This window comes from Uranotaenia lowii, chromosome 2 (genome assembly GCF_029784155.1).
Source record: "Uranotaenia lowii strain MFRU-FL chromosome 2, ASM2978415v1, whole genome shotgun sequence".
Classification (NCBI taxonomy): Eukaryota; Metazoa; Arthropoda; class Insecta; order Diptera; family Culicidae; genus Uranotaenia; species Uranotaenia lowii.
This window is the reverse complement of record NC_073692.1, coordinates 223,539,499-223,554,479: the sequence shown is the minus strand read 5'-3', so window position 1 is coordinate 223,554,479 and position 14,981 is coordinate 223,539,499. Positions and strand designations below refer to the sequence as shown.

The 14,981-nt window shown below is 37.1% G+C and overlaps 1 long non-coding RNA gene across 1 annotated transcript; it reads right to left on the bottom strand.

Moving 5' to 3' along the window:
• Positions 1 to 6,861: 6,861 nt before the first annotated feature.
• Positions 6,862 to 7,585, bottom strand: LOC129747625 (uncharacterized). Its single transcript, XR_008737547.1, has 3 exons — positions 7,466 to 7,585; positions 7,258 to 7,400; positions 6,862 to 7,196 (listed from the first exon to the last, which is right to left on the bottom strand). It is a non-coding gene; the product is annotated as an uncharacterized LOC129747625 (long non-coding RNA).
• Positions 7,586 to 14,981: the final 7,396 nt, after the last annotated feature.

Here is a 14,981-nt window from a genome sequence, read left to right as displayed (position 1 = left end):
AATTATGTGTCTTTTTTACTGTAAATCTTTACTTTCAAAATTGAAACACCGGTTAAATCCTAAAGAATATCACCACAGTTCAACTTTCATATTCTCTGAAAAAAGGTATTTGTTCAAAAAAAAATTAGTTATGTTGACAAAAAGAAATATCGAAGTATACATTTGTCCCATTTATTGGGGCAAGAGAAAACACATGGGTCTTTTTCAGATGCGTCAGTGAAGAGACTTTAAAATTAATTTAATACTTGTTCTTGTTTGTCTGATTTATCAACTTTCATTGCTATATCCTAAGTTTTTCTCCGGAATAAATTAATGCTTGGTACTTCAATTTCACTGAATGCTGTTCAAACAAAAGACCTTGATTTACAAAAAAACCTTTATAAAAATTTTGAATATCCGCTTCAGATTCAACACTGGGGATATCCTTTCTGGCCATTCTGGAGATAAAATCCTTAAATTGTAGATGTTTCATAGTTAAATGGCGCGTTTTAACTTTTTTCCACCTGAGAAATTACAGGAATTAATATTATTTTTAACACTTTCAGGTCATAGGTATTAAAAGTTCATCATAAAAATCTGCTGCCCCTGGAATATTAATCACAAAAAACTTTTCAACAAAAAAGTGAATCAAAAGTCTCTTCTATATAGCCAAAATATGTTAAACAAAAACACACTCTTCATCAGGCGCGGTCCTATGGGGGGGGGGGTGATCGGGGTGATCACCCCCCCCCCAAGCGGCAAAAATCCGTTACAAAATACCCGCAAATGCTCGAATTTTTATAAAAAGTTGGAACTTTTCTTAGTAGATGTGCTTTCCAATTTTAAAAATTTTCCACTCCTTGGGGGTGTTTATTCCACAAAAAAGTTAATTTATCACTTAAAAGGCTCAATATTGAAAAAAGTCGGTTCACCAAACTCAAGCAGCTGTAACTTAGGATTTCCTGGACTGAATTATACCAAATAACTTTTGTTGATAAGTTACTCAGCGAAAGTGTGTTGTTGAGTGTTGATTTGGAATTTGCTATCAATAAAATGTAGGGACAACTTTTTTTTTTAAATTGTCACTAATTTCCCTCATAGGCCTCAATTAAAACAAGCAAATCGCAACAAATTTTAGTATTTGCTTCAAATTCAGAGCTTCTGAATTCTTGATTTTGTTTTGAATTTGAATGAAATGAAAAATTTGGAAAGTCATACGGGGGGTGAAAATGGAACACTGAAATATTTGAAATACATATTTGTACTGCTTTCATCATACATTTATTGCCTTCAATTGCAAAATAAAAAATCAGATTCTGAATCACAGTTGAGATTCTCTTTCGCGAGAATTTTTCACCTTCAATTAATCCACCATTCAAATATGAATTATAAACTTAAAATTTATAACCTATATTATGAAATTCAAAAACAAAAATTTAAATTTTAGATCTGATATTATTTAATTCTGTTTTAAATGTATTTGTTGTGGAACGGTATTAATTAGCTGCTATAAAGCAAGAGCCACCCCAAGCGATTTGATAATTGGTGAGTTCTCTCTTGAGAACTCACTCTCGAATCACCGATCCATATGATCGTGTTGAGAAGAACGATTTGTTTATCCAGCCAGCATAAACCAATAAAAGTTAGTTCGCACCAACCTCCAACAAGACAACATCGCCTCCAAATTAATTTACCCCCGTCGGCTCGGTACAAGTTAAGTTGGGAATAAAAGTTGAACTTTCCCCAAATCGGTTCGGTGTTATTAGTATCGGAAGAAAATCATAATCTATCTGTGATAGATATCACAGATATTCCCTCCAGTGAAAGACGGAGGCAGTTGGGTAGCCTTTATTGCACCCAAATTAAAGAACTGTGGTGAAGAAGTTGTGCTGTTTTGAAGTGTTCCCCGGTCGTTCCCAAGAGTGTTAATTACAGTCCACTCTTTCGAACTTTTACTTGGGACGATCCGGAACATTTTTTGGTCCTTCGAGCCGGATTTGTGGCCAGTACGGCCAACGGATAGTGCGGACGGAATCGGGAAACCCACCAAGCGGCTTCAGTGTGCGGCCATCGCACTTTGGAAGCATCAAGCCACCGCTGCCATAGCTGCTACGCCATCGCGCTGCTCAGCGCTATTCAAAGCACCACGAAACCACAGCTGCGCCATTTGCTACAACACAAAGCAACCAAGGAGGACCGGAGAGCGAACAACATCGGAACATCGGTCGGAACATTCCTTGAGGCCTACGGAATCGGTTCACGGAAACCAGGGAAGTACAAAGTGTGCATGATTGGTGGTGTATGTTTTTTGTGGTAGTTTGTGGGTAAATTAATTGCTCAAAATAAAGTTGAAAACTGAGGCTCACGATCTTTTTTTTTTTTGAAAATTGTGTGCAATCCTTGAGCGGTTTTAAACATACTTCTCTGCTGCATAAATACTGGCAATTGGCAAGTTTTTCACTGATTCTTCCCCAGTCAATCGGGCGCATTTTGGTAGTTTTTTTTTCGGCTAAACTTTAACGGAGTTGAGTTGAGTTCATCAACAGTCGGTCTGATCATTATCACATATCGGTGAGAGCATTCAAGTGCATTTTGAGAGTGAATGATCAATAAGTGATCATTGAATGAGTCTGATTTGTCAGTTACTTAGTCAGTTTGTTTGATTAATGATCTGCGGAGATCATTAGGACGTGTCGGTGAGACAATTTGATTATTTTTTCAAATAATTAACTACGGATTTAAAGATTTGTGTGGTATTCGGCATCCAATAGTGCAAATAAACAAGCGGACGTGTCGACGTGCAAAAAATATTATTTTGTTCATTATCGGAACCCCAATTTTAGTTGAAGATTGGAGTAAGTCGATTGTGTCAGAATATTTGTCAGATTTTTAGTCAGTTTTTTGTCAGTGCAATTTTATTGGAATTTTATCATGGAGGACGTCGACTTCAACGAGCTAAAAGAGCAACAACGGCAACTGAAGCGGACCATCAACGGTGTTGCGAGATTTGTTGAAGGGTTTTCGATGGAGCGGCACGAAAACCAGATCGACGTTCGGTTGGATATGTTAGAAGATGCGATGCAGAAATTCTACAACGTCCAGCGGAAGATGAAGGTTATCCTCGACGAAGAAGACCTCGAAACCAAACCAGAATCAAAAGAATCCGAAAGTCAGCGGGAAAAACGTCTTCAATCCAAGATCGCTAAACGTGAGGCTGATTTTGATGAGGCTGCATCCCAGGTCGAAGAGGTTTACTGCACAGCGAAATCTTCCCTGGTAGCCTTCAAGCGGAAAAAGCTAGTGTCAGTCAAAGAGTCAGATTTATCTACGAATTCAGTGATGTCGCGAGTGAAACTTCCTGAAATTCAGCTGCCGAATTTCAGCGGGAAAATTCGAGAATGGATCACCTTCCGCGACATGTTCCAGAGCCTGATTCATAACAACGGTCAACTTTCCCCAATCGACAAATTCACTTACTTGAGGTCATCGGTGACGGACGAAGCATTGCAGGAAATCAGCTCAATCGAAATCACGGCCGCAAACTACCAAGTGGCATGGAGTTTGTTGGAAAGGCGCTACGAAAACAAGAAGCTGATTGTCAAAGCGCATTTGGACGCGCTTTTCAGAATCGAGCCAATTCGCCGGGAACACAGTGAGTCGCTGAACCGTCTCATCGGTGACTTCGACAAGAACCTGCAAATGTTGAACAAAATTGGGGAAAACACTGAGAGTTGGTCGACGTTGTTGGCCCACATGGTCTGCATGCGTCTGGATCCCGTAACACTTCGGCAGTGGGAAACGCATCACAATTCGAAGGAAGTGCCAACCTATTCCAACCTGATGAACTTCCTCCGAGATCAGTGTTTGGTTCTGCAATCTCTAGTCGCCAACAGTTTGCCAGAGCCTCAGCATCCAAGGTTCACGAGATCACCGGAGCCACAGTATCGACGCTTTAGGAGCTCGCCTCAGTCAGACTATCGACGGTTGAGAAACACTACAACTTTAATCGCATCGCAGCCTCCAGAATGTTGTGCCATTTGTGAAGATAGTCAGCATAACATTGTCCAGTGTCGGACGTTGAAGAGTTTGTCTGTATCAGAACGGTTTTCGGAAGTCCACAAACGTCGCTTGTGTTTTAAGTGTTTGCAACCTGGACATTATGCCATAGATTGTACCAGAAGTCCCTGTCAAAAATGCCATCGGAACCACCACACACTTTTACATTTTGAAAGTTCTCGCTACTTTTCTCGGCCTTACTCACCATCTTACTCCTCCTCCGTTCCACCAACGCGCAACAGACCCGATAATGCCAATCAGTTTGAAACGAACCAAAGTAGAGACAGCACACAGAATCAGCACACACCAAATCGATCAACTCGTCAATCCACCAACTCGTACCCAGTTATTCAAGCACCCGACCCACCAAATTACCCACAGTACACCACAGATAACCTTTCGCACACTTTGGAATCAGTCAGTAACCCATACAGAGTATGAGTTTGTCAGTTTTTTGTTGTCGACTGCTATCATTCGCGTTGAAAATCGGTTTCGAAATCACACGATTGCAAGAACGTTGTAATTGTGTTCACAGTTTTGCTACGCCTCTAGTAGTATTGCAATCAACTCAATCTCCAGAAATGTTGAGATCACACGGAACAGGTTATGTCTCGGTCTTTTCGGAAATTGCCTATTTTGTATTCATTATATTGTATCTGGACAAATGCTGGAAAATCGGTCAGTGAAACTGTCAGCAAATCATTCGGTTGTTGAGTCAGAAAAACAGTCAGATCACAATGCGGAAAACTTGTCAGAAACTCATTTAGAAACTCATTCAGAAATCCATTCAGAAAAACATTCAGAACTTTGTCGGAAAAAACGGTCAGAAACCCATTCAGAAAATCAGTCAGAGAATCATTCAGTTGATATGTCGGAAACCCATTCAGTAAAACAGTCAGAATCTGTGTCAGTTTTTATGCCAGAAAATCAGTCAGTCGGACGAGGGTCCTGAAGTAACTCGCATCACTCGGCCATTTTTTGGAATTTCTTCAGCTCATTTTGAAGATTTGCGAGTATAACAAATTCGTCAAAGGCCAACTCACATTGGTCCAATTTTAAGATCGCTTCGTATTTTGCAACAGTACATCGTGCTGAAGTCGGACAACACAATTGTAAATCTATTCGTAGATTTGCTGTAACGTGTCGCACCTCAATCGGCGTTTTTCGAACGGTGAATTGACGGTAGACCCAGTTGGTCAGAATGACTAAAAATGTCCTCCATTCTATGCCTCCGTCTTCATCGATAATTTATCAGTGCAGACGTCGAGAAGGAACTATTAGCACATACAACACATTCTGCGGAAAAACGGTACAACTTCTGGTCTAAAAGAAGGGTCGGAAAGTCTCTCCAGCCTGAATTTCGAAAGCAACACAAAAATGTCAGCCAAACCTTGTCACCTGTGACAGAGCACCAAATGTCGTATGTTTTTCACCAAGCAATCAGTCAATGGGCAATAAAACAAACGTGAGAATTAGAACATTTGACCGAGACAACTAAATAACCTCATTACTTATCATGCGCGATAGCAATTATGTCGACAACATGAGTCAGTTGATCAAGTATGATCGAGTCAGTTGGAAATAGAAACACGTCAGAGTTTCACAAGTCAGAATTTGTCAGAATAAACATTCAGAATGATTTTGTCAGAATCGCAATTGTCAGAAAATGTCAGTTATGAGTCAGTATTTATGTCTGTTTATGTCGGAACGTATTTGTCAGTAAAAACCGGTAAAAGGGTGCTTGTAGTTGAAATTGTCGATAAGAAAAAACTAAAATCCTTCCAAATCATTATTTTTCATGCGACATCAAAACACCTGGACCTCCAACGGCATCCATGAACGGTTACTTCCGGTTTTTTGAGCGGCCCATCACCACACTGCCGCATCGGTACAATTACGGCATAACCACGACATCACTGGTCAAGAATTGGTCGAAAGAAGCGGAAACTGCAACTTCAACGTTCGCTCGAGCATGTGTCAACTTCTGGTCGGAATCGACGGGCTGACACATTCATCACTTCGATTATCGGTATCGGAAATTTGGTCATCGGTTGAACATTCAACGATAAAGTCGAATAGCAATCTCTGGTCGAAAGTCGACAGGTTGCTGTATCGGCTAAGCATCGGTATTCTTTCGTCACTGCTATCCATCCACCAGCACCAGGTAGTCCAACAGGAACGAGAATTAGTTTTACCACCCACCTCAACGAGAAATCTGACCAGATAATCGCACTCTTCAACACCACAAGCAAAGCAAACTAAAAACGGCCAACAGTCGTCCATCCTACCAACGGCAATTTTCGTCTTTGCTTTCGTCGCTTTACGGTCCTCAAGCTGAGCCACCAGCTAGATGAAAATGTGCTACTTCCGGTTTTGAGCAGCCCAACACTACGCTTCGGCTCCGTTTATCACCTGGTCAGAACCTATCCACAAAAGAACGACGGTTTCTTCAGCGGTCAGAGCAAACCCTTAAATTGAATCGCTCAAGTTCGGTCATCGGTAGCTTCCGGTTCATCTAAGCACCGTAATTTCCGGTTCTGCCCAGCTCTACAAGTCCGGTCTAGACTAGCACACAAGCTTCGGCTTTTTCACATCTCGAAATTACATCCAATTTCGGATCGTCAACGGCATCATCGGTTTCAAAATTAACACACAAGTTCACCCAGTTACGAAAGAAGGTTCATCGGTTCCCCGGTCAAGTACTAACATCAGTTCAAAGGCCATCGTTCATAGAGAGGAAGTCATCATCTTATCATCGGTTCCGGAAACATTCATCAACAACAAGTACATCATTTGATCATCTGTTTATTGGTCAATCAAGCATCGAGTATTCACCCCTGGTCGAAGATCGACGAGTTTAACATCGGTCGTAACGTTGGTCATCACAATGAACATGAACATAAGTCAACCTCCGGTCGAATGTCGACAGGTTGATATGTCTATCATCGGTCCATCACACTCCCTGTATCAACTTCTGGTCGAAGGTCGACAGGTTGATACACGGATCACCGGTCATCGGTAGAAAGTCAGCCTCTGGTCGGATATCGACACATTCGTCCAATAGCACTCACCTTATGCTCTAACCAACGCTGAAAGGTCATCACAGTCATCCTTTTCCGGTTCCACCTTTGCATCACACAATCTATCAGTTTCACCATCACCTACAACAAATAGAAGGAAATTTTAAGAATTTCGGATTTATTTTAAAATTAGAAAAGTTACGGTAATCAAGTAATCGACACGACCTAAGCTTTTTCGTTGCTGTTCGCCAGCCAGCAAAGGGTCCGACAGCAGTGAGGAAAATAATTCCACCACCCAGCGGAGGGCACTCATCCATCGACACCAGTAAAGCAGCATAGCAGCATCTGAGCATGTAAATAAAACGAATCCATCAGCTGCAGCCCATATGCTATGAAATTGTGCGACTTACCTGCAAAATTATGATGATTTTACGGCCAAGCTTCGCCAATTATGATTTCCGTGCGGTCAGAACTTCTTAAATTGGTAATCGCGGTAATCATCCACAGTCAGTCAGCCAACCAAAACAACGAGCGAATGTGTTTGTTTCATCCGTCGTCTTCGTAGCCACTCACCACTCAGCACAGCATCGAGAGGAAATTAAGAGCGAAAGCAAATTTCTTAAGCAGCTGGTGCACGAGCGATTGCTTTGACAACAAGAATGAAGTTAAAAAGAATTGATGATTGAAATATGAATTTTGAATTATATAATTTTAGCACTTAAGAATATTTGTAATTGTTAGATATAAGATGAACTTTTGTAATGTTTGTTATGTTGAACCCGTATGGTTTCAAGGGGGCCGGCATGTTGTGGAACGGTATTAATTAGCTGCTATAAAGCAAGAGCCACCCCAAGCGATTTGATAATTGGTGAGTTCTCTCTTGAGAACTCACTCTCGAATCACCGATCCATATGATCGTGTTGAGAAGAACGATTTGTTTATCCAGCCAGCATAAACCAATAAAAGTTAGTTCGCACCAACCTCCAACAAGACAACATCGCCTCCAAATTAATTTACCCCCGTCGGCTCGGTACAAGTTAAGTTGGGAATAAAAGTTGAACTTTCCCCAAATCGGTTCGGTGTTATTAGTATCGGAAGAAAATCATAATCTATCTGTGATAGATATCACAGATATTCCCTCCAGTGAAAGACGGAGGCAGTTGGGTAGCCTTTATTGCACCCAAATTAAAGAACTGTGGTGAAGAAGTTGTGCTGTTTTGAAGTGTTCCCCGGTCGTTCCCAAGAGTGTTAATTACAGTCCACTCTTTCGAACTTTTACTTGGGACGATCCGGAACAGTATTACATCAAACATTCATGTTATGGATGACTGTGAAAAAAATACAATTACTGCCAAACAAAAATCGAATATAAAATATTCAAAGTAATCCGATCAGGAGAGCATGTCAAAACAATAACTCAAACATATTTCAAGGAGATATTTATATATTTCTTAGATAAAATTTGGATCTCAAGGTTTTCGACTATAAGTTTCCTAAAACTGGGTAATATCTTATTTTGATTGAATTTCTCGAACAGGATTGAACTCACTTTCAACGATAAATAATTTGCTTCCAATTGTTATAAAATATTACGGTCATATCTTATTTTAATATGCATACAACATTCCATAAAACCCGGACATCGAAGTCAACGGCCCAAACCGTGCTTTAATGAAATTCGCTCAACCCATTCATAAAATTGAATTCAATTTTTGGGAAACCATAAATGGAGCATGATTTTAGCAAACTATGTGAGTTATTGAAATTCATCTAGAAATTTTACTCGAAGCATTCATATCTTGACGAGTTATAATTATGTAAGATTTTGTTCTGCCCAATATCAAGCTATGCTATCTGAATGAGATATAATCTTGATTTGAGCATATCAAAAACTGATATAACTAAGCTATGATCGTATAGACTTTTTATATGATTTGAAATATTTTAACATCCTACGAGTTCTGAATTATAACTCATATTGATAGAAAAAAATTCAGTATCAAAATATCTCATTTTGATATAATTTTGATTTTTCCTCCTGATCGGGTAGAGTTAAAATTTAAAAAAAAACCTCTCAAGAGATTTCAGCAATAATAAATCGAAGAAAAAGATTACGTTTTATGACTTTTGCGTTTCCTATGAGTTTTTAGTGCCAAAAAGGAACAAAAAAGTATTTATATCAGCTGTTTCAGGAATTGGTGTTGGAGATTCAAAAATTCATCTCTAGAACGCAAAATCTGCATTCAAAACTATAACACAAGAAAATAAAATTCACATTTTCCGAAGTGCAAAGAATTTGAAACTGATTTCAACTTATTTAGGAGCTCTAAATGCAAATTTGTATTATTTTATCAGCTCTTTTTTTTCGGTATAAATTTTGAAAATACAAGGCTCATTGGAGAAATTTGTGCACTTTTAGCAAAAGTGTAAAATACCAAAAAAAAATTAGAAAAAAAGGTATTAACTTAATGATCAATTTTCATAAAGACAGTGAGTTATTTACCATGAAAAAAAATCATAGGAGTAAGTATCTTTCCCCATTTTGTAAAATACGTATTGTATTGTGTATTGTTTTTTTTTCGGAATTTGTAACTTCTTAGCATTCTTCCCTCTGACCTGCATCGTTTAATAAATAAAGAATAATGAAAAGATTTACCATATTTTTTGTTGTTCAGGTTAGTTACTTCATCAATTATCATTCATCGATTTCACTCTGAACTGCTAAGTTTTTAAATTACTCAATGCCAGAAAATAAGAACGGAAAAAATAGACAAAAAAAATCGAGTTTAAGACGCAAAAAGCTTCCAAAATCAGTTTGCCACGGTTTTAATTTTTCCCTTGTGAATTAAAACTTTCCCCTTAGCATTCCACTATTTTTTCGACAACAAGGCATTCTACCATGCAAAACAGTCAGAAGATCTTTTAGCGATTTTTAACCAACACTCCTGGATTTTATAAAGATCTACAGCAATTATGTCACCGATACTGCTTTCAGCTCATCTACACAATAATATTGAAATTTTGATTTAAAATTTAGCTTAAGGTTTGATATTCTTAATCTGAAGGCTTGGCTATTTCAATTGCAAATGATTGAGACTGTTAACTTAAGAAGAGTATTAACATTCAGAATTAACCCTTCATTTCATTATTTTCTTTATAATTCAAAATTATTTAAAAAATTGGTAATTATATGGAGGTGGACAAAGATTAATCACTTTTGTTTGTAATTTATTTGTTGTAATACAATTTAAATTGAAAATTTTTGATGAAAACTTTAAATTCAAGAGCAAATCAAATAAAATTCGGTTCCAAAATTTAGAAACTGATTTTGATAATCGGTTTCTTCTACTTAATTTATATTTAAAGTGTTGATTTTATATATTGTGTTTGAAAAATTTGAAAATTATAATACTAATATACTATTAAGTATTTAAGTATTAATATAATACTATTTCCAAATCACGATTCAGTAAAATACCCCAATGAAGAATTCAATGCCCGTTAGTTATGTTTGTTAATTTGTTTATCGGGCTTATCGGTGAAAAGTAAAATACTTTCGATAAGTTATAAAATACCAGAGCTCTAATATTTAAAAGCTCAGGAAATAAATGAAGATAACTTGATTTTTTTTTCTACGTGTTCATCTCTCAACAACGTGTGCATTATTTTCATTGCAAAAAAATACATTTATAACGAGAAATTTTTTAAAAGGCTCTTAAAATGACAATTCTAAAATACCTGATATACCGACTAATAAAAAAAAATATCAACACTTTTTCGCAGTGGTTATTATAGATTCGCTGGTTGTTTTTTAAAAGGATAACACCCCCCCCCCCCCCCCCCGGCAACCCCTCCCTTCTCCTTTCGCTCACTCAAATGATTGTTTTTTTTCACCAGATATTAACGTTCCTTTATATTGACTAATTTTGGAAAATTGAAAAATCACCCCCCCCAAGAGCCGACTCTAGGACCGCTCCTGCTCTTCATGTTAAGTTTGTACTTGAATTGTGTGTAAACAAACAGTTTACGTGTAAACAGTTTTTTTGGTGAATGATTTTAAAAAAAGAGTTAAGTTTATTTAATCAAATTTTTTTTTGGGCCCAACAATGATTTAGATGAAGAAATAATGTATACATTTTTTGTAAAAGTTGATAGTTTGCACTTGCTCTAGTCTACTTTCTTATTTGAAAATTCTTACAAAAAATGCTTATCCACACTTTTTGTCATTAAAAAGTAGATTATTTTATTGATAACTTCAATTTACGTTTGCAAAAAATCAAATAGTTCATTCGGCCTTTTGAAACTTCAAACCTATCTAATCTATTTCAAAGAACAGACTCTTGTTGAGAGGACGAATGACCAAGTTGGTTAAAATCCTCTATAAATACACAAAATAGAATAAAATAGATTCTTGTTCAGTTAATGTGTCTAGCGTTCTAGGCGTATAGGATTATACGAAATTGAATGTAAAGCTTCCCAATTTTTTATTTTCAAACGTCCGCAAAGTGTCATAACATTATTTCATATTTATCTTTACCAAATTCATATTTTTTGGACAACAATTTACTACTTAAATTAACACGAATTAAAAATGGTTTTAATATTTGAAATCATTTATATGGTTTTGATTCAATCGATAAAATATCAATCCGTGTCACATCTAGGCGTTATATATTACCATGTGCTGTGTACAAATAAGCCAGAAAAAAAAACACATCTAGGTTGCATATCGCCCCCACGTGCATAAGAAATATAGGTACATACTTGGTTGAGAAATAGGCGCCCAATTTTTAAATTTTTCCAGCGATCAATGAACAGTATGCTTTGGTTACTATTATCTTGCAACGACGTTTGCTAGCGACGCCTCGCCCATGGAGACGAAAAACAAACCCCTCGAAGAAAAGAACATTTCTAAAAATGGATGCCTGACTTTTCAATTTCAGATTTTGGCAAAACAAATATGTTTTTAGAAAATATTGAGAAAAGCATAAAAAAACAAATATGTATTATATGTTTTATCCGATCAGCAAAATGTCAACCTGAGTCACATCTAGGCGTCATTCATAACCATGTGCTGTAGAAATGAGCTAGGAATCAAGAACAAAAAAATCACATCAAGCCATCATATCGCCACCACTTGCATTGAAAATATGCTTGGTTGAGAAATACGCGCCAAAATATTTTCACTGATCAGTATGCTATGCCATGGTTCTATCTTCTAACGACGTCAGGACGCGACGCCTCGACCTTGGAGACGAAAAACAAACCGCCCAAAGGAAAAAAAAATCTCGAAAAAATGGATGCCATGACTTTCATTTCATTCAAAAAACTACAAATTTAATAACTACGGACAATTGATGCCACTTTGTGTTGTTTTTATTCGATATAAACCGATTCGTATGGCAACAGAATATTCTAAAAATAATTTCATTCGAATCGTTTGGGTCGTTTCGGAGGAGTAGTACTACAAACACCGTTACAAGAGAATTTTATATAATAGATTATTACATTAAATTAGGTGTTCAGTTCAATGATGAACTGTCCAGAGCCCTATAGTTTATTAATCACTATAATTTATTTATTTGAATTAATTTTGCTGAGTGCAATCAAGTATTTTTATGTAGGAGAACATCTTGTAATGTCAAAAAATATTTTAAACTTACTACTAAAAACTAAGACTATCCTATATTAAAACTAATTATAGAGAGAACGAATCTCTGCGATGGAAGACTGCATCGATTTGCCTCTGAAGTTGGAGATGATTTTGTTGGCCATCTCTTCGATCGATTCAATGCCCGCAATCCGATGAAGATCTTCGGTGCTGTGCCAAGGTGGAAGCCGCAAAATCATTTTCAGAACCTTGTTCTGAATCCTCTGGATGGCCTTCTTCCTCGTCGCGCAGCAGCTAGACCAAATCGGAACTGCATACATTATTGCTGGTCGGAATACCTGTTTGTAGATTAACATCATATTTCGCAGACACAACCTGGATTTCCTGTTGATGAGAGAATAAAGAGATTTAGTATATTTATTACACTTAGATTGAATATCTTCAATGTGATTTTTAAAAGTAAGATTCCGATCAAGTGTAAAGGCAGAAACACAATACAGCGTCGGTCGTCGCGTCACGTCAGCGGTCAACGCTGTCGATAAGTACTAAAACGCGGACGCGACGCACCCGACGATTTTTGCATCACAATTCAGCGTCAAGAGACATCTTAGATGTCAAGAGATCTAAGATGTCTCTTGACGCTGAATTGTGATGCAAAAATCGTCGGGTGCGTCGCGTCCGCGTTTTAGTACTTATCGACAGCGTTGACCGCTGACGTGACGCGACGACCGACGCTGTATTGTGTTTCTGCCTTAAGTCCCAGGTACTTCACGTGATCAGACCATTCTAATGAAACCCCATTAAAAGTTATGGAATGATTTTCATTAGGTTTTAAAAATTGAGCTCTTGGCTTATGGGGAAATAAAATAAGTTGAGTTTTGGAAGCGTTAGGAGAAATTTTCCACATTTTCAAGTAATTCAAAAAGGAATTTAAATTTTGTTGCAATCTACTGCGTACCACCCGTAAATTTCGACCTTTGGCTGAAAGCAAAGTATCATCAGCAAATAATCTTCTACCTTTTCCTTCTGGTACATCAGGAAGACCAGAAGTAAAAATATTGTATAAGATTGGCCCAAGTATACTACCCTGAGGGACACCAGCTCTAATGGGTGTCCTTTCAGAGCATGAATTTTGATAGCTTACTTGTAAGGTTCGGCTAGTCAAATAATTTTGAATAATTTTGTTGAGATATACAGGAAAATCAAATCGAGCTAATTTAGCTACTAAACCTTTGTGCCAAACACTGTCAAAAGCTTTTTCAATATCAAGAAGAGCAACACCAGTTGAATAACCCTCAGATTTGCTAGCGTTAATCATATTAGTTACACTCAAAAGTTGATGTGTAGTAGAATGTCCATGACGAAAACCAAATTGTTCATCAGGGAAAATAGATTTCTGATTAATGTGAATCATCATTCTATTGAAAATAACTCTCTCAAATAGTTTACTTAAAGAAGGGAGCAAACTAATTGGTCGATAACTCGAAGGCTCTGAAGCATTTTTTCCAGGTTTTAAAATTGGAGTTACTTTGGCATTTTTCCATTTATTTGGAAAATAAGCCAAGTGAAAACATTTATTGAAGATTTTAACTAAAAAATTTAAAGTGCTTTCAGGCAACTTTTTAATAAGAATATAGAAAATCCCATCTTCCCCTGGGGCTTTCATATTTTTAAATTTTTTGCAAATCAATTTTAGTTCATCAATATTTGTCTCATGAGAACTTTCAAATACATTTTGTTTAGAAAGAATATCATCAAATTCAAGGGAAATTTGAGCATCAATTGGACTTACAACGTTTAAATTAAAATCATGAGCAGACTCAAATTGTTGGGCTAATTTTTGAGCTTTTTCTGCATTCGTTAAAAGAAGTTTATCCCCGTCTTTCAAAGTAGGAATTGGCTTCTGGGGCTTTTTCAGAATTTTAGTAAATTTCCAAAAGCGCTTTGAGTAGGGTTTTATGTCCTCTACTGCTTTGGCAAAGTTTTCATTACGAATGAAATTTAAACGACGTTTGATCTCTTTTTGAAGGTCGCAATAAATAAATTTCAAATAAGGATCCCTAGTACGTTGATATTGGCGTCGACGAATGTTTTTCAGTCGTATCAAAAACTGAAGATCATCATCAATTAAAGGTTGATTAAATTTATGTTTAACTTTAGGTATTGAAGCGGCTTTAGCATTGCCTATTGAAATTGTCATATTTTCTACAGCCAAATCAATATCTTCTATTGAATTAAGTGGAACGTTAACATTCAAATTACGTTCAATAAAATTCATATATCGCACCCAGTTAGCCTTTTGAAAGTTAAAAGCT